Genomic DNA, 21,114 nt, shown 5'->3' on the forward strand with positions numbered 1-21,114 from the left:
TTAACCAAATCATCATAATCTTTACCTAAGTATATAGCCTTTTTATGTAATTGTTGAGATGGATGGTGACCTATTAAATCCTTAGGAGAGGGAATAAATGCTGTTAATTTGCTTAAACAAAAGTGATTTCCATGAAACCTATTAGTTGGAATATAGTTACAGGTTTAAGCACCACATGAAAAGAAGAGATCCCAGTATGCTTCCCATATCTCTATCTTGGTGATTACAAATTTCAGAAGAACTAACAATTTCTGCTAAGTGAACCCAAATGTTATAATTACTGCAAGAAGTCAAAGATGGAACAATTTTCTGTACAGGGCACCACCAACAAATAGGAATACAACAGAGAAATAACACAATAATGGCCAATATAGTTGTGGAAATTTGGGTAAGTTTTACAAAGAGAGGTGTAACCAAATTTTTCAGGACACATTCTAAATCCATCTGGGCTAGCAATTGTTAGGCAGATGTTGTTAAAATCTTTATATCCCCCCAGGTCACTAGATGATTAGAAGATAAGGGGCCTCTAGGGTCTCTTGTCCTTATTGTAGTTTTCTTCTTTCAATCAGGGTCCAATCCATCCAGGATCAAATGGAATTTGGTAAACAGATCCTGAAGTCCTTGATGCCAACTCATGATGATTGATGGGTCTCACACACCTGGAATCCAGATAGAAAATGTAGGAGTAGAGTAGCATCATATTTCTTCCTCCATGTAATCAAAGGTAAAGTGTTTTGCCATGTAGGGTTTGGTGGAATTCAGTATTTTACATAAATCTTTGGTAGTGGTTCCTTAGGTGTAAAGTGCCTGTCCAAGGCAAAGGAGCAGTGCTGTGTATTATCTCATATTCTACATTTAACAGCATTCACTGTGAACAAGGTAATATTGAGAGCATTTTTAACATGAGTGAGGTTAGGTCCCCTTTTTTGGTTTTGTTTTAAAAGGCACATTTTAAGTATGTGATGTGCATGTTCAACTAAGGTCTGTTCAGTAGGATTGTGGGGAATTCCATGGGTTAAAATTATATTCTATTGATTATAAAATTGAGCAAAGGTGCTAGAAGCATCAGCAGGGGCATTGTCAGTTTTTAAATGATGAAGTTTACCTTGGTGGCAATGAAGAGGAGCACATGTTAGACACAGGCTTAGACCTCTGAACAATGTGCATTGGAGGATGTATCTATGGTAACATGTAATAAAGAATAGGGGTGAAAGGGAGGAAAATGAGTTACATCCATCTGCCAAAGGCCATCAGAATCTAAACATCGAGGGTTTATGGTTTCCCAAGTAGAACAAAAGGGTATGCAATGAGATAAATTATTAATTATGAAACAGGTCTGTTGAGAGGAAATAGAAAAATCTTTTATTAAAGAATGAGCATTTTGATGAAAAAATTGTGTGATTCCACAGCATCTGAAAAGAGAGGATAAAAGAATTTTATAGCACCATCAACATGAGCATTTTCTTCAGTAAGTAGTCCAGGAATCTTAGTGTGGCTACATATGTGAGCAAGAAATATTGGAGTTGTATGATCCTGTAAAAGAGATTAAAGAGTGATAAACATGCATAACAAATTAGAGCCCAAATGAGGTGACAAAATTGCAGAGGAAATATGAGGCATCAGCTTGGCTATATACTGAGAATCTATAATGATGTTTAAGGCAATGAAAAACATACAAAGAACTAAAGTAATTGAAGTTAATTTGGCCCCCTGAGGAGAAGATTGAGGCAATGTGTAACAATCTGTCCGTTTTTAATCAATGAATGTAAATATTACACCCTATCATTTTCCTCCATCAGTATAGAAAGCAATTCCATTGAAATCAGAATAGAGAAGATTATAGAAGGAGCATGAGGACTTGACAGAATAAGAAAAGGTGTTCATCCAGAAGTGTGTGGAAAGCAATAGGAGCTAAATAGTTTGTTAAGATAGCTTGATAAAGAAAATTATAAATATTGAAAATGTAAAGTATTTCCATAATATAAAATACATGAACATCTGTTTCTGTAAGATCAAATGTAAGAGATACATGTAAGTAATAAAATGCAATTGTGACTATCTGAGATCAATTCAGCATACATATCAGCAAAAGGGAAAACATTTATTCCTGAAAATTGAGGAGAGGATACCACTCTATTATATTCAAGCCTTGATTATAAATGCCAACAACTGCAGTGAAGGCATAAGTCTTTCCAGTAAAGATTATTAGAGATAAAGGAACATTGAGTGTTGGGAGTATATCTATAAAAACTGTACATAATTTCTCATTAACACACCAAAGAGCTGTAGGCAGTATAGGAGTTAACTGGAAAAACTGGTGGGATTATATTGCTTTTTAAACATCTGAATAAAGGATGACAGCATATCAGTAGTTAAGGGCCCAATTTAAATGCCCTAAAATATGATGCATGAACTAAGGAAAATGTGGAAGGAAAAGTCAATTTTGGAATATGAGTAACACTGGAGTATTTTATGTCCTATTTAGGGAGTTGCCATTGGATTTTTTTCTGTGGTCACATGGAGGCCAGATTGTAATAAAATGCATTGCAATTTAGTTAAAGAATCTTCTGTTAAGTATTGGCCCAGCAATAAAACTATCATCCATATAATGATAAACAAGAATATGTGGGAATAATTGTCAGAAAGGCTGAAGAGCCATATTCACAAAATGTTGACATAATGTTGGGCTATTAAACATACCTCGAGGAAGAAATGTCCATTGATATCTATCAACAGTCTTATGATAATTGAATACAGGAACTGTGAAAGCAAATTTACCTCAATCATCAGGAAAGACAGGAGTAGTAAAAAAAAATCTTTTATGTCTTTTACACATAAGGAAAAATCCTGAGGAATTAGATTAGGGTTAGGCAATCCACATTGAAGTGGACCCATAGGTTGTATACATTTATTAATTTCTCTTAAATTTTGTAATAATCTCCATTTCCCTGATTTCTTCTTTATGATAAAAATGGGTGTATTCCGTGGACTGGTAGAGGGTTCTATATGTCCCAAATATAACTGTTCTTGAATGAGAGCCTCCAGGATTTCCACCTTTTCCTTCGACAATGGCCATTTTTTCTACCAAGATGGGAGTGGTAACTTTACATTTTAATGACAAGGCAGTTAGAACCACAGAGGCCCCTATAGAAAAGGCAATTTGACAGACATTTGCAATTGTGTATGTATGGTTAAATATGAGTAATAACTTGCTGTGAGTTGGAAGGGGCAGAGCATTGTAACCATAGAGAACATTTAGACACCTGTACATGATTGCCTCCTATGCCTCAGGGTGGCCCTTTGTAAGGGTCATACATGAAGACATATTTAAGGTGGTAAATTTGCAACATCAGCACTGGTTTCCAATAAACCTGTGATTGGCTGCTCATTTAAAAAAAGGGTTAACTTTGGTCTAGTTTCAGTAATAGGTAAATATGCTGTGATGATAGTGGAAACAAAGCCTGCATTTCCCCTTTCATTATAAACTTCCCCAGGGAGACTTACTTGAGCAACCTTAGTAGTAATCATATCTATACATGCATTTCCTCTAGTGGCATAAAAGTATTTGTATACAGAGCTTCTGTTTGAATCTGAAACATTTTTGAAGTAGACATATGCATCTGCAGGTGAAAAGGGTTCCCCCTCCTTTGGCCCTGGGTCAGGGGATGACCCACAATTGGGTTTTTTGACATTTTTGCCTCTATGGCATGGGAATACTTTGTCAATATGTTGCTTCTTCATACTGAGTAGTATCTATTACTGGTAAAACATCTGTGATATGCATAGCCTTTGTGACCTGTATAGACTCTGTAATTTCTTTAACTTCTTTGGCCTGAATAGCCTATATGACCTTTACAGTAGTTATAGCCTGAGTAGCCTTGATGACTTCAAAGGCCACACTATGAACTGGGTAGTTTATATGACCTGAGCAACTTAAATAACCTTAGTAGCCCCTATGAGTTACATAACTTCCTGACAAACATAACCTCTATTCCTTGCATAGCTTCTATGACTTGCATATCCTCCTTTGTCTGAATGATCTCTATGACCTGCACACCCTCTTGATCTGAGGATGTTCTATGTTCTATGAAGATTTTATATCCTGAGTGTACTCTATTACCAATATGTTTTATATCTGCATATATTTTACAACCCCAGGAGTCTATAAGACTAGAGTATCATCTATGACCTTAATAGCATAAATAAATTTAGTAGCTAAGTGTGTAGCCTATATGGTCCTATTTACCTCTATTACCTAAGAGACATCTATAACCTGTATATCCTCTACTACTTCAATAGCCCCATGACCTGAGTAGCCTCTATTGTCTACATACTATCTATGACCTGAGGGATCTCTATGAACTGAGTAACATCTTAGAAAATTTCAACCTGTATGAACCACATAGCATCTAGGGCTTTCAAGGCTTAAATTGTCTGAATAGTCTCTTTGACCTGTAGAACCTTGAAAATCCTCAAAGCCTCTATGACGTGAGTACTTTTGATGACCTCAGTTGACTCTATGAACTGTGTAAACAGAATAAACTGTGTAACTCTTATGTCCTGAATAGCCTAAAGGACCTGACCTGTGTAAACTCCATGCCATGAGTAGCCTCTATGAAGAACATATCATATGTTGCCTGTGCCTCTGTAATCTTGTAACCGCTATTACATCTTTGTAGCATCTATTTTGTGTGTATTTTTATGGCCTTTCTAGCTTCTATGGCCCCAATATTTTCTATGACTTGTATAACTCTATGAATTGTGCAGACATTGCAGCCAAAATCATTTCTAAATTATGGCATGGATATTGCTGGAATTTTTAAGCCAAGGTTATTGTGATATTCAGGAGCAGAAAGTAGAGCAGAAAGATTTTAGAAATTGGGACTTGAAATGTTGGAGTAAAACTAGTGCTAAGGAAGTTGTGGTTGTTAAAGATATTACTTCCCCTAAAGAAATGCTAAAGACTTGGACTAGAGACAATAAGAAAGATGGCTTGAGGGCATCTCAGGAGTTGGCAAGACCACACCCACTTTAGTCTCAAGGGAGTAAAGTTGAGAATTCTCTTAAGAGACCAGTGGGACACCCTACTTGCACAAGGGGGCCTAGGAAGTTTTTTTCAATGTGATCAGCCACCCAAATACTCAGAGGCTGCTGCAGTAAGGGTCCCTGGAGATTTGGCTATTGCTCAAGATGGTGGCAGACCTTGGCACCAACCATGAGGTGCTGGTTCTGCAGGAATGCACAATGCTGGAATTAGGGGTTCATGGAGGCTTCCACCAAGATTTCAATGGAAGGCCTGGGAGATCTTCAAAAGTGCAGTAGCATCAGGGTTCCTGAATGCACCCCCTGAGAAATAAAAGTGTAGAAATGTGAAAAGGAAGCCAAAGCTACAGTGAAGATCTCCAAGATTAGGAAATGCAGTAACATGAAACATCATTCTAGGAAATCTGCAGGAATCCAATAGATTCAAGGCACAAGTCTACTTGGGTTGTACCTGAAAGGACATGGGAGGGGGGAACTATACAAGTCCTTTGAAGAGAGAATCATGATGCCTTGTGTCCCAGATGCCAGATGTGGAGCTTCAGGACTTGTTTGCCCAGCTGAATTTAATTTTTGTTTTGGTCCTATCCCTTCTTTATATGCCCCTAATTTTGTAAATGGAAATATTTCCTCTGTACCATTATATGTTGGATACTTGTAGATTGCTTTCAATTTTACAGGAGCTCAAGATACAAGATAGCCTTCAGGGAAGAATTTGGACTTGAACTTTGAGCAATCTCAGTACTGTTAATACTATGGGGACTCTTGGAAATGGACAAAATGTATTTTGCATTGTGAAGATTCGGGGACCAGGGTAGAATGTTATGGTTTGGATGTGAGGTGTCCCCCAAAAGCTCAAATATGAGACAATACTAGAATGTTCTGGGGAGAAATAACCCCAGTGACTCAGGAGGCTGAGGCAGGAGGATCACAAGTACAGGACCAGTCTTAGCATTTTAGTGAGACCCTAAGCAACTTAGTGAGACCCTGTCAAAATAAAATATAAAATATAAAAATAAAAATAAAATATAAAATTAAAATATAAAGAGTGCAGTGAAAAATCACCCATAGTTTAATGCCTGGTACTGAAAAAAAATCTCTATTATATGTATAATTATAATACACTAATAAAATATATGGGAAAAGGAAAGGAAATAAATGAGCAACTAAGATGGATTTTAAAGGGCAATAAAGCATTTTCTCCCCAACTCCCTGGTCATTTTAGCTGCTGCAGTTGGTTGGGGGCCCTTCCATACATAAGGGAGGAAGATGGTTCTGCAGAGAAGAACAAGTCTCTGGAGGTAATAAACTCTAGGCTCCAGCCTGTAATGCAAAATAAAAAGAGATGTGCTGTGGTACAATCAGACTCTGAAGATGGCCAGACTGGGAAAAGTGAATTATACTGATCAACACACCAACCACTGTCCAGCTCTGAGAAAAACTGAAATATGCCATGTTGGCCAGAATTGTGGTCCTCACCACAGTGGCAATAATAGAGAATTGGGCACAGCATGTGGGAAATATTACAGAGCATGCATACTGTCTGTCATTGATCCAGATGACTCTGATATGATTAGAAGCAAGCCTCAACTCTCAGGGGTTCTTCAGATTCAGGGGAAAGGCCAGGTATAGAATAACTTAGAGACCAGTAATATGTGGAGACCCAGCTTTTAATTCCTTGTTTTTATGGCACTGGGGATTGAACTTCATTCCTAGTAGGCAAGCACTCTGCCACTGAGCTTCATCCCCAGCACTCTACAACTTCTTTCTCACACACACACACACACACACACAAATAGAAAGAAAACAGAAAAAAACTTGAGACAGGGTCTTGCTAAATTGTCCAGGAGGGCCTCAAACTTGCAATCTCCCTACCTCTGCAACCTGAGTAACTGGAATTATAGGCATGTGCTGCTATGCCCAGTGACTGAGAGGTTTAAGTCAGGAACATGAGGAAAAAATTGAAAATATTTGGAGCATTTTAGTCAAATACAGTAGGAATTGAGAGGAACTGAAAATTTGGTAAGAACTCTTAAAATGGGAGAAAGAGCAGAATCCAGTCTGATTTTCAGGTAGGCAGCAAAACCAGGTAGAGACAATAAGCCAAAGTAGAATCTGCTAGCCTGCAAGTGCTAGTTTTATACTGAAACATGATCTTTCTCTCTACACCTATGACAAATAATTTTCACAATATGCCAGCAGTCCATTAATATGCATGCATGAAACACTCGGACTCCTGACTAATATTTAAGATATACAGCTGTAAGATAAACACAATTTTCTTATTGGTACTGGGGATTGAACTCAGTGGCACTTTATCACTGAACTACATTCTCAGTCCTCCCACATGTCTTTTTTGAAAATTTTGAGACAGGGTCTTACTGAGTTGCTTAAGGTTTCTCTAAACTGCTGAGGCTGGCCTCAAACTTGCATTCTTCAGCCTTAACCTCCCAAGTTGCTGGGATTGCAAGTGAGTGCACCTATCCCCAGCTAGACAGATGTCTATTTATAAATAATGCATTGATGTTTTTTAATTTTTTACTGTTAATGTTATTAGACTGAAAGGATATGGATATTGAATTTTTTCCTTGTATTTTGATTCTCTTTAGTGACAAAACTTAAGACTCCTGATGCTAAGCACAGTTTTAAGTTGGTTTCCTCATAGAGTTTTTACCAAGATTGTGACTAAACATTAAGGTAGTGAGAGTGAAGGAACATTCCTGTACATCTGTGTTTCAGTTTCATGATCCCCAAAATAAATAACCTCGTTGGTATTTGGCTTCTTGTTTGAATATCCACCAGAGATTTCATGCTTTTATTCTTGGAAAATAAAGAGTTATCTGTTTTCTTGCAGATAGACTGAGCCACTAGAAAAGTTCTGGGTCATGAGTTGTGGGCAGAAGCATGTATGCCTTGTCTAGGCAAGTTCAAATATGTGATGGCATAAGAAAATGCAAGAGAACAGGAATGGGGGCACATGCCTGTAATCCAAGTTATGGGGAAGTTTGAGGCAGGAGGATCACAAGTTTGAGGACAGTCACAGCAACTCAACAAGAACTTGTCTCAAAATAAAATGAAAAAAGGAAGTAATTCAATGTCATAGAGCTTGACTGGCAGGTGTGAGGCCCTGGGTTCAACAGCTTGGATTGGGATGGGGGGTGATTTGGGCTCTCACAGATGATCAAATCATGGAAGAGGCTCTGTTGGTCAGGAGTCAGATGTTGTGAAATGCTCACTATCCCAGGTGATGAGAATCTTTCACTTCTGGAGATTCTGCGGATTCCATTTTATATTAGGGTATGAAAAAATGTGGTAAAAGCCAGAAACCCAAGATCTGAAGATCCTGCCTCCCTAGATGAACTAAGCAACTCTCACCCCTGAGTTCTTCTCACATGCTTGGAGACGGAAGGCACATGTTCCAGTCCTTTGTCAGAAAGAGGTATTTGTACTCAATGCATTCATAATCTTCTCTTACATTTCTAGCTAAGGAGGGAATATGGGGCCATTACCATAAAAGATTTGTTTTCTTCCATGTCAAAAACATGGAAACTTCTCTCAGGTGATAAATCACACAACTTAGTTACCTGCTACTGTGGTTAGATCTGGATTGTCCCCAAAGCTTTGTTTTGAAGACTTGGTCCTCAACAGAGCAGGGAACAGTGTGGGGTCTTCAGGAGGTGACTGAATCACTAAGGTTCTGACCTCATATTAATTAATCCTCTGGTGAATTTACAACTTCATGCACTATTGGAAGGGGTGGAATCTTTAGATGTGGGGCCTAAGTGGAGGAAATGGGACATTTAGGGTATACCCTTTAAGGCACCTGGCCTCTTGGCTTTTTGGTCACCATGAAGTGAGAAGTTTTGCTCTGCTCTGTGCTCACTGCCATGCCTTGCCACGGGCCCAGTGAAATGGGGCCAAACATAACGATATTTCTAACACCAGAAGTCAAAATAAATTTTGTCTCCTTTAAGTTGATTTACCTCAGTTATTTTGTCACAGCAGTGGAAAGCTGACTAACACACCTGCTAAAATGGATTAAGCGAAAGGTAAAAGATATGAAATAGAAACCTAAATTAAAACTGCAGATGTATATCTCACTTGTCAGTCTTTTAATTAGTAATGGAGGGAAGCTGGGGAAATGAAACCCCTGCCTTTAAATTCAGCTATACCTTACCCTGGAGGTCCAATTTGCCTACAAATGATGGTAAATCATTTTTAATTTCTTTGCAAGAATTTTGGCTTGATTTTTTATGTGCAGCCTAAATACAAATATTCCTGGAGGGAAAAAAAAACCTGTATTTATATAAGAAATGTTTTGTAATGCATTCCTTTATCATCTAGTCTTTTTAACATAGTCCTGGGCAAGTTCTGGGTCTAGTAAACAAATGGCAAAACAAGGAAAGGGTGGGTAGCAGGACGATGCACACAGAGAAGGCATATGTGATACTACACATGTGTCGACTCCTACAGGGGGTTTACTGAAGTGACTGAAAGGAAAAGAGGGTGGCCACCATACCTGCTGCTGATTAAGCATGGATTTGTGGTTAGTTCTGGCTGCAGAGGTGATGGGAGCCCTGGGATCCAGTCACTTGATCTTCCTGGCCTGCATTTGTCATTGAGTCATGACCTTTGAGGTGAATATTGCTATGTTGTCCATGTTGTAGTATCAAAACTTGATCAAATAGCTTCCCTGTGTCCTTTAGGACTGGTAGGCTATTCCCATGGACCCATAAAGAATTCATGTAACAGGCACCTTGTAGCCTTTGGTATGATATGACAAGCATATTAGATCATGGAAAGTGATAGAGCAGCTGCTGCCAAGTTTTTGGCAGTGATAGTTATCATAATAGAACACAGGAACTGCAAGGTGCTGTTTTGTGACCCTCAGTGCTGAGATAGTATCCACATTGTAGCTTTTAAACATGATAATGTGCCTGCCTTGTGGCATATGGTACCAAAACGAAAATTCATTTTACGTGCCCTGTGGTCTTTAGTATTATGTTATATCCATAGCACAGCATCACAAAATAATATCATATATAAATTGTGGTCTTTAATTCTAATATGATAAAGTTTAAAAATATCACTTATTACTAATATGATTGCTCCCTGTATCTTTTAATAATAATGTAATATCCACATATATCATTAACACTGATAAAATAACTGCACTGTGGCATTAATACCAATGTATTATCTGTATTTTAAACCTATATGATATTTCAGCTCTTCTGTGGGTTTTAATATTAATAAATTGTCCATATCATAATATAAAAGTGATATAATCACTGTTCTGTGGCCTTTCATATGATAGAATGTTCATTGCACAGCTTCAGAAAATTATAAATATCTGCCTTGTTTCCTTTAGTACTGGTATGAAATCTGCATTATAGGATGCGAGTGATAAAATAGCTACACTTTGGCCTTTAATACTGATACTCCTGAATAGAAAACAGATAAAATATCTGCCCTATGGACTTCTATAATGACAATGTATTCATACTATAGCATCTGATAGTAATAAAGAGTTGCCCTTTTGCCTTTATAAATAATATTATATTGATAACAAGATATTTTAAAGTAACATAATGGTTTCCTTATAGTTTCTATTAGTAACATAGTATCTACACTATTAAAAGTAATGCTCATAATTCTTGCCCTGTGGCCTTTAGTACTCATGTTATCTCTACATCTAAAATTAACATGAGCTGCTCTGTGATCCTTCGTGTTAATATCATATCCATACTGTAGCATGGAAAACTCCTGTAATAGCCATGATGGGGCATTTTAGCATTAACATTATATCCATATAGTGGCTTCTTAATATAATATTATACCCCTATGCAGATTTTAATATTAATGTGATACTCATATTACACAATGTAAAACTAGTAAAATAGGTTGCCCCGTGACTCTAATATTGATGTGTTTTATATATATATAAAATTCTTTAGTATAGAATTCTTTAGAATTCTATTTTTTAGAATTTAGTATAATAAATTCTTTTGGGTTTAGTACAATTGAATATCAATATGCAGCATGAGAAACTAATATAATAGTTTCCCTGTGGCCATTAATCTTAATATAATATTCATGCTATAATGTCCAAAACCAAAGTAATAGCTGCATTTTTTACTTTAATACTAAAATAATAAACTATTTTACCTGTCTTGTGGTCTTTATTATGAATGTTATATCTATAGTATAGCATCAGAAACTGATAAAATAGCTGCTTTGTGGCCTTTAATACCAATGTGGTATATGTATTGTAGTATCAAAAACTGATAAAATAGCTGCCTTGTGGCCTTATTATTGATATGATATCCATATTAGAGCATGAGAAACTGATTAAAATCTGAATTTTGGTGTTTAATACTGATGTGATATTCATATTACAGCATCAGAAAGTGATAAAGGGCAGTCCTGTGGCTAAATCATATTGATAATATAGCTTTTAAAAGTAATGTAATGAGCTGGATGTGGTGATATGTGCCTGTAATCCCAGTGGCTCAGGAGGCTGAGGCAGGAAGATGGTGAGTTCAAAGCCAGCCTCAGCAATGGGGAGGCACTAAGTAACCCAGTGAGACCCTGTCTCTAAATAAAATACAAAATAGGACTAGGGATGTGGCTCAGTGGTTGAGTGCCCCTGAGTTCAATCAGTCCCCTGTACAAAAAAAAAGAAATATATTGGCTTATTTGTAGTATCTAATATTAATACAGTATCCACATATAACATCTAAAACTAGTAATATAGCTGCCTTTGACCATCATTGTTAATATGGTATCCAGACTACAGCATTTAAAACTAAAGGAAGAGCTTCCATGTGACCTTTAATACTAATATAATATCTATACTATAGCATTTAAAACTATCGTAAGATCTTCCCTTGGCCTTCATAGTACAATGACCACCTTCTGGACAGTATCTTAAACTAATGTATTATTTTCCCTGTAGCCTTTAACACTAATATGATATACATACCATACCAGGTAAAAATAATATAATAGCTGCACTGTGGGCTACAATACTAATATCTAATCTATATGATCTAAAAATAATTAAATAAAAACCTGTGACATTTCACATTAATATATCTATACAATAGTATCTAAAGCCACAGCTGCACTGTGACTTCTAATATAAGTGATATTCTATTATAGTTTCTTTTATAATAGGTATCCTGTGACCATTTATGCTAATTTGATATTCATACTATGGCATCTAAGTCTAATTTAATAACTTCCATCTGGTCTTTTTGTTTGTTCATTTTTAGATACTTTCTATTTCTCCAAATTTGTTATTATAGTTTCTTTTATAATAGGTATCCTGTGACCATTTATGCTAATTTGATATCCATACTATGGCATATAAGTCTAACTTAATAACTTCCATCTGGTCTTTTTGTTTATTTTTAGATACTTAGTGACTGAAAAAAAAATGATTCTGGGCTGGAGTTGTGGTCAGTGGTAGATCACACGCCTAGCACATGTGCAGCCCTGGGTTCAATCCTCAGCAACTCATGAAAATAAAATGAAGTTATTGTGTTGACCTACAACTAAAAATATATATACAAAATATCATTGAGATACATCATCATCATCATTATCATTATGGTTTTAAGAGAAAATTGGTCAGATAAAAATGATTTCTTCCCATTTTCAACAAGTACATAGTTGCCATTGATAAGCAGCCAAGAGTGTTCAGAATGCCAAAGACAAGTTATATAATACAACATGCCTGTTCACAGGGGGAAAATGTCCAGGAAATAACTTATGTGAACTTCTTTATTTCATCATAGGAGACAAGTATAAAAGCAACACCATGCCTCTGTGAATATTTGACTACATGCTCTTGAAGAAGCTTTGCCTCCTTCATCAAAAGCAACCTTCTTCCAGCAGTGAAACTTGTCTTTCAACATGATGTCAGTTCCTTTGCACTCTAACTGCATAACCATGCAGTGGCGAACAGTATCAAATGGATGGGAAGTCATACAGCAATGGCAGTGAGAGACTGTGGTCATTCAGCTGATAAAGATGTGAGTATTCTTGGGATCTGGAAGCATTCCCTTTGCAGGATCACAGATACCAAAGTAGGCAGCTCAGCAAATGATAATGCCCTGCACAGACACATCAGAGCCTTGGTACAGACCCTCAATCCTATCAGATTTGTAGATGTTAACCAGTCACCCAGGCCTTTGAATTCCCTTTCAGCTCCAACTTCCCCTACATCACCAGCTAGACAGGTTTGGGCAAATTCAACAGGATACACAAAGCACAAGGATGTGGCTCCTGCAGCACCACCTTATGCCAGTTTCCCTGCAAAGTATTGCCATACTGGGTCCTCTGAATAGCAGAAATGACTGTATTATCACTGATGAACTATGTAGAGTGTAAAAATTGAGTAGTTTAAATAAACACATTAGCCCTTATGACTTGTGTGTCCTCTGTGACCTGATTACACTGTGTGACCTACATGATCTTTATGACTTGCACAGTGTCTGTGGCTTCAGTATCCCAAATGTCCTGAATATCTGCTATGACTTCTATACCCACTATGGACTACTTACCCTCTGTGTCTTTCATAGTCTCTATTGCCTGTGCACCCTCTCTGTCCTGATTTAACAAAGTGATCCAAGTAGCCTTCATTACATGTATACATTCTATGACCTTTAAAGCCTCCATGACCTCTGGAATCTCTGCATCCTGAGTTGTCTCTGTGACCCATGTAGCTTCTATGGTCATTGTAGTCCATATGTCCTCCATAACCTTTATCACTGAAGAGCCTCTATGCCCCAGATAGCCTCTGTGACACAAGTGCAGTCTATGACCAACTCAACCTTTATTACCTGAAAATCCTTTCTGGCCTTCATTGTGAAATGACCTTAGTAGCCTCCATGAACTTTATAAAGTGAGTAGTCACTATGACCATTATAAGTGGCCATTATGATCTGGGTAAACTATGAATGTGTACCCTCTATAGCCAGTGGAGCTTGTTACCAAAAGTGTGGTTCTTCTTCCCAGTGCCTAGTCAATAAAGATAATAGAGTTTTGAAAGAAGGAAAAATAAGGTTTATTGCTTTACATGCAATGGAGTAACATAGAGAACTTCTGTCCCAAATGCTGTGAATCTGCCTATCAGGTAGAACAGAGGGTTTTTAATGGAGCTATTCATTCAAAGGCTACAATCCAGGTCTTTCCTGTAGGCTATTGTGATTCACTTGCTAGTTTGGGGGCAAGCCATTCTTTGGATCTTCTTGTGCCATCCCTGAAATCTGAATTACTTGGTTCCTCTGGTGGGTATGTGCTCAAATACAGATAACTTGGCCTCAGACAAGGAAAAGATAATCTTGTTCTTCCACTCAGGTTAGGAAGGGGAAGAGTGTAAAAAGGTACAGAAAAACATCCATTTTAAACTAAGTCTCAGAGGCAGTGAAGTAAGGCTATATTGAAATCATTAGTTGGACCACTGTTACTTAATGATCTAAGCAGCCCAAATGACCTGAGCAGTCCGTGTGAGTGGTTTGACTTGAGTAATCTCTATGACTTGAGTAGATTAAATGACTCAAAATACACTTGTCTATATTTTCAATTAAAAGTTTTCCTATATCATTTTTATATGTAATTCTTCAGTCCATTTTGAATTGATTGTTGCATATGTTATAGAGAGGTAATTATTTTTATATGGATTTGTATTTTTATATGGATTATCAATTCTGATATGGTCTTGTTTGGTGGTAAGGTGAGTCAACAAGGTCCTCACTTTAACTCATGGTTTACTGTGAAAGACAACCAGTAATGACCCAACTGTTCTTCCTGCCCCTTTCCACATGTAAGTTAATGAACACCTTCATTTCCAGGATAGTTGGGTTCTAATGACAGGTCATAGGTGCTTGGACCTTCTCTTATTGGGGCATTTCATTTACACTTAAATTCATAAAGTTTTCATACCTTTCTGTTGTTGCTAGCATAGGAGACAGATTTGACAGGACGCACTCTATTCTCTGAGGTTTTACTAGAACTCATTTGTAAAGCATTTACATATACTGGGGAGTGGGGTGTGTGGTGGGAGTGTGGTTGAGGGCAGTTGTGATTGTCAGCCCAATTTCTTTATTGTTTTTGACTTATTTATTATTTCAAAAATACTTTATGTCCATTTTAATAATATTCAACATGTATCAGTTAGTCTCTGCTATTCATGTTTATTTTTATATAAAATGATCAATTTCATCTAAGTTTTCAAGCTTGTTAGTTTAATGTTATTTGTTGCATCCTAATTTTAAAAAAAATCTCAACTGTATTTGTGGTTTTCTATTCCTCTATTTCCTGTTAATGTTCATGCCTTTTCTGTCCCCATTTAAAAGTCAATGTAGCTATTAGCCTGTTAATGGGTTTTGGTTAAAATGACAGCTTTTAAAAATTCTTTCTCCTTCATCTTGGTTTTTAATTATAACTTCATATTTTCACTAATGGTACTTTTATGTTTTTCCTTACTTTTTTGCCATGTTGTGATGGTGCCCAGGACATTACACATGGTAGATAAGTGCATTACCACTGAGACATATCCCCAATCATAGTACATTATATTTGTCAGTATATTTCATAATTTTTGTGCTCTTATTTCTCTCTTTTCATGCCTTTCTTTTGGGTTCACTTCCTTTTGAGAGTGAGCATGTACCAGAAATAAACTGTTTTTGTTGTTTATCTGAAAACATTTGTTACTCTGTTTTGTCTTTACTGCTAGGAGTATAGTACAGGTGGGAATAGAATCCCAGAAAAGGTGCTTTTTTCCTACTTCTTGGGACAGCATCTCTTTATGTTCCCCAGGCTGACCTTGAACTCCTAGGCTCAAGTAATCATCCTACCTCAGCTTCCCAAGTATCTGGGATTTCAGGCACCAGGTAAAAAAAAGGCAATTTAAGAAACATTTCTTTATTGTGCATCCCACATTTAATAATTAGACCTATTATGTGGTTATTTGGAAAAATGCTCATCCTCCTCCAGAATTACTTTTGCTTCTTTTGTTCTCTGTTGTATCCTCAGTCCTAGAACAATGCCAGACACATAGTTTCTAATTCATTATTATCATGCAAAATCATTATCAATGGTTCCATTTACTTAGGACGGTTTTGGTATATCTTTGTTTCACGTTCATCTTCTGCCATTTCCACTACTACCTAATTCAGTAAACTGCATTGTACCACATATTTATTTCTGAAATTTAACCAAAAATTCATTTCTCATTTTCCGGTTATTTCCAAAACCCCCCAAAAATGTCTTTGTGAACTTTGTCATTCATGATAGACTTGCGATGTCAATACTGACAAATAACAGGGGAAGGCCATGAAGAGAGCTGTGTGCACAAGTCAACTTGTAAGAGAAACTAACACACAGACAATGCACCACTTATATAAAACCATTGGCCTGACATGCTGTCTTGCAAGCCCAATTCTATCAAACATTTAGCTCTTCCTCTAAGATTAGATTTAGTTATTTTAGAGTTAATAATTAATGGCTAATAATTGTAGCCATTCAACAATCAGAGCTCACTATGTCTCAACTCCAAAAGTGCCAATAATTTTGTTTTATAAAGCACTTAAACTATCTGTGCATTTTTGCAATTAAACTCCAAATATTCCTTTGCTCCTTGGGTATACAGAAACCACCCTGGCCTGGAACTAGCTGTTGTAGGTTGAAATCATATTCTTTGTTATTTCCCGAATTAAACTTTCTTGTTCTTTGTTATTTTCAAAATTAAATCTTCTTGCATAAAGATTCATTTCTATCCTCCACACCTTTGCCATCTTTGAAGATAGCATTCCAAAAAAATTAAGCATGCTTTTCTACCTGACTAACCACTTCACCAAAAGCTAGTGACCATCATTGCTAATGAAGCTTAGAAGATAAGGAAAACCACCATGGTTAACGGGGAATGCTGACAATTTGTATTGGCTATATTTGAAATACATGTATTTTGTAGAGACTTAGTAGTCCTGTAGTAGAACAAATTCATATGGATGCTTATTATGGCAATTGCTTGTGCCAGTTGCTGTTCAAAACTACATTTGTGTATTCACTGGATGGTCATGCTTTTGTCTTTGTGGTTTGGATACAATTTTTAAAAATCAACAGTGATAAACTCAGAAAAAATACATTTTTATTAGAAAAATGAGTTCTGAGGTTCTATTGTTTATGAAATTTATATTGAAAATATAATCCAATAAAATGTTGATGTACTTTTGCCATCCATATTGGTGAAACAATTGAGCACAAGAAATCTAAGTGTTCAAGTCTGTTCAAGAAGGATCAGTGTAAAACATGAGATGTGTGCAAATACATGGTTTAGCAAGTATAACTGTAGTAATATGTTTAAAGATGTTTGAACTCAACCCAAGATAACTTTTTAAGATGTATTTTGCTCTATTTTCAACTTTAAGTTTTTTATTCACTAACAAAGGTGAACTAATGAGTGATATATGTAAAATAAATAAGTAAATAAAAGGAAGATCAATAGAGTAAAGAGAATAGGTGAGGGAGAGAGAGAGGAAAAGCTGAAGAGCACTACATACCAAAATGGAGTAAATAAAATTCCATGCTTGTTTGATTTTGTCCAAATTAACCCAACTACTATGTATGACTGTAATTCTCTAAGTATAAAGGAAAGAAAAAGCAATATATGGCAGTTTTATTAGAACTCCACAGATAATAAAACAATTCCAGTTTATATCAATGCCATCACATACTTCAAATAAAAATTCAATTAATTCCTGGAAACAGTTATTTTCAATTTAATTTATGAAATCAAAACAGTCACTAGAATTTCATTTAGTCAAAATTTAATCTGACATCACTCTGAATGCTAAGTTAATATTAGTTATCCTATTCTATCAACTGAAACAGAAGCTGCAACTATCAATGTCTATACACACACACACACACACAGATAGACATCCAACATAGACTGAATAAAAAAAGAATTATAAAATTTCAGTTCTGTAGCTCTTGGGGAAAAAAAAGAACAACAACCAAAATTTCTGAATGATATTATGTCCTTTTGCTCTTTGGTGCCATTATCAGTAGTGTTTAAAAATGTCTGCCCTTTGAAGAACTATTTTATAAGTCAACCTAAAGATTTCAATGTGGCATTTAACATTTTGAAAACAACATCCTTTATTTTAATTGAAATGTATTCAAAGTCAGAAATTTTAGTCAACCAGTTAACGGGCAGATAAAATATCCTTTAAATTTTTAGCCCATTGAGATAATTCAGAACAAAGCTTGAAATATGAAAAAAAAACCTAATGGGATGACTTTTTCTTGCATAAATATTCATGAAAAAAGACACTGGAAGGGAGGGACAGAAAGACAGTACCTGCAACATTCAGGTTTTGAAATATTCTCCTATTCTCCAAGAGCAGACCCAGATGGCACCCACTGCAGCTTCCGCCTCAGGTCCCTAGGGGGCGCAGTCGGCGCAGGAAGTCACTGGATCCCCAGCGAAATTGCAGGCGGGTGGGGGGGTGGGATTGAGTTTGAAAATAGAAGAGCGCCGGGGGTCGGAGCCAACTCTCTCCACCAATCCCCCGCAGATGGCGGGCGCAGCAGCGGCCCCAGTGGCAGGTGCTATGGGTCTATGCTTGGGCGGGGCAGTAGCGGTGTCACTTAAAGAGCCTGTGCGGGGTGGACGCTTTTGTTATCAGTGAGAGTGGCCAGCAGTCAAGGGAGAGGGGGCTTGCAGAGTGGTTGTCCCTGACAGTCTCCCGGATGCCCTCCAGGGCTCCAGACGCAGCTCTTCAGTTCCGCCGCTTCACTGTCAAGCTCATTCCCGCCTAGGGGCAGCCGCTGTGGCCAACCCACCCGGGCGCCTGCCGTGCTCCTCTCGCTTTGTTGGTTGCGGCGCGGTTTCCCCTGAACTGGCGGGTCCAGAGCAACCCCAGGGGAGTGACCCCGGTGCCGACCCTCTGGGGTCCTGTTCAGCGCAGGGACCCTCGGCCCAGCACGCTGCGGTGGGCTGCAAGTTTCAGCTCAGGCGACCGCGGATGGTGGGCGCTGCAGGGCTCCAGATGCATTAGTTCCGGGTGCTGCGCAAGGTAGGGGTCGCTGGGGGATGGTGGGACTGGCCTGTTAGTGGGCCCAGGCGCGGTGGCGCCTCCTCAGTGACCTAGGGTGGGCACAGGCCGGGGTACCACCCGGGTGGCCTAGGGTGGGCGCGGCCTGGGTGAGCTCTGGCTTGGGGGTCTGGACCTGGGGTTCAGCATCGCGAACTTGGCAAGCTGGAGCTTCTGGGTCCCCGCCTTTCCCTCGGAGTCACCAAGTGGGGACTGCGCAGTAGCTAGGTCTGGAGGCCATGAATGGGTGACGCGGTGTGCCTTTAATCCTCGAAGAATGGAGGAGAGGGAAACTGAGCTAGCTAGAGTGCATGGTGCTGCTGCTCTTTCTTCCTTAATCAAAGCCACGTGAAAACTTTAAAGCTGCGACCCCACTCTCCACTCCTTAAAAGAATGTCAGAGACCAGTCCCTTTACTCTGATTAAAGGTGGGTTGATTAGTGTCTGAGTCTCAGCACCACAATCTTGTGAACTAAGGATGAGTGACATCCGCGGTGAACTTTAAATGTCAAGTGCCACTCACCCAATCCACCCTTTCAGTCCTCTGCCCTGGGCCCAGTCCTCCATGTGCCCCAAGGTCTGGTTCCCCACCCCAAGTGGGTGTTGTGCAATCCCTGAAGCAAAACTATCAGCGTCCACAGCTTTGCCACTCAGCTGTTTCTCCCTCTGTTGACTATTTAGAATACAGTCATGATCTCTAAAATAGGGAAGGAGAATGCTGATTTCATATGACCTTTTTTAAATGGAAGTGTAATCTCTTGTGCAAGTGCTTTCCCACCTAAATCTGAATTTCCCAACTAAAACTTTATCAAGCCTGCTAGTTGCATCTTTCACAGAAGACCCCTCTTTGATGGGGTCTTTAAAACACAGTAGTGCACTTGTTTTGCTGCTAGCTGCTTTAGAAAAATTATTCACTACTTCTATCCTGAAATACTGCCACACTAGGAAACTGTACTCTGAGTTTGATGGAAGTTGCCAGCACTGTGTCCTGTGTCTGGTGAAGGTTTTTAGCTGTGCCAGTGATTTCAATTTGATAACGTTTTGAAGGTCTGAACTCAAATTATGGTCAGTTAGCTTGAAAACATAACTTTTAAAATAATGCTTATCTATTGTTTTCTGAGTAATCTCCTTAAGGCTTTCATAAATGCCGTCCTTCGTGTTTAACTACATGAAAACAAATTGCTGTATTTCTGGTTAACTGTTCCATTACTTGTAAAAATTTATTTCACTTATCTGTGCTTTTTGCTTAATGATTTATTCTGTGACAAAAGAATTGTCATTTTTTAAAATGGAATATTTGGATTGACTATTTCAGTTATTCTTGGATTCATGAGAGCTAAGGGAACTCTTTGTTCATATTTTCCTTTATCATTACAAGCTTCATTTAAATATTAAGGCTTAAATATTTTCAAGTATAATTTTTTCCTCCTAAACTTCTGAAGAAAGACATGGTTTCAAATTCATTAATATATAGAAAATAAATTAGCATGTATTTTGCTTGTGAATATTGTTCTCAATGAAGTAGTATTGAAAAGTATAATTGAAAATACTGAGAATTATATGAATGTACAACCAATTTCCTTTTTGCAAGACATTTTCATAAACCATCTAAAAGGTACCATTTGTGATTATTGTGTAGAATTTCCTTTTTAATTTTTCATGCTCACTTTACCAGACTTCTAAGGAAAACTTGGATAATTTTAGGATGATTATCACTTGGATCTCATTTCAGTGTGGTTCCACCATTTACAATTTTATTTATTCAATTAGGGTAATTTTATTTTGAGACAACTGTAGATGTATATGCATTTGTGTTAAAAGAGAGAGACATCTTCTGCCCACTTTATGTAGAGGTGCCCACATCTTGACATTAAAGATGATATAGTTCAGGTATAGACCATTTCTGTCACAAGGACCCCTCATGTTGACCTCTGATAACCACACCCATGTTCTCCTGCTGCCCTCTC

The 21,114-nt window shown here is 37.7% G+C and overlaps 1 pseudogene; it reads right to left on the minus strand.

Moving 5' to 3' along the window:
- Nucleotides 1–12,814: 12,814 nt before the first annotated feature.
- LOC124975276 (ADP/ATP translocase 2-like) lies at nt 12,815–13,785 on the minus strand (annotated as a pseudogene).
- Nucleotides 13,786–21,114: the final 7,329 nt, after the last annotated feature.

This window comes from Sciurus carolinensis, unplaced genomic scaffold (genome assembly GCF_902686445.1).
Source record: "Sciurus carolinensis unplaced genomic scaffold, mSciCar1.2, whole genome shotgun sequence".
NCBI lineage: Eukaryota > Metazoa > Chordata > Mammalia > Rodentia > Sciuridae > Sciurus > Sciurus carolinensis.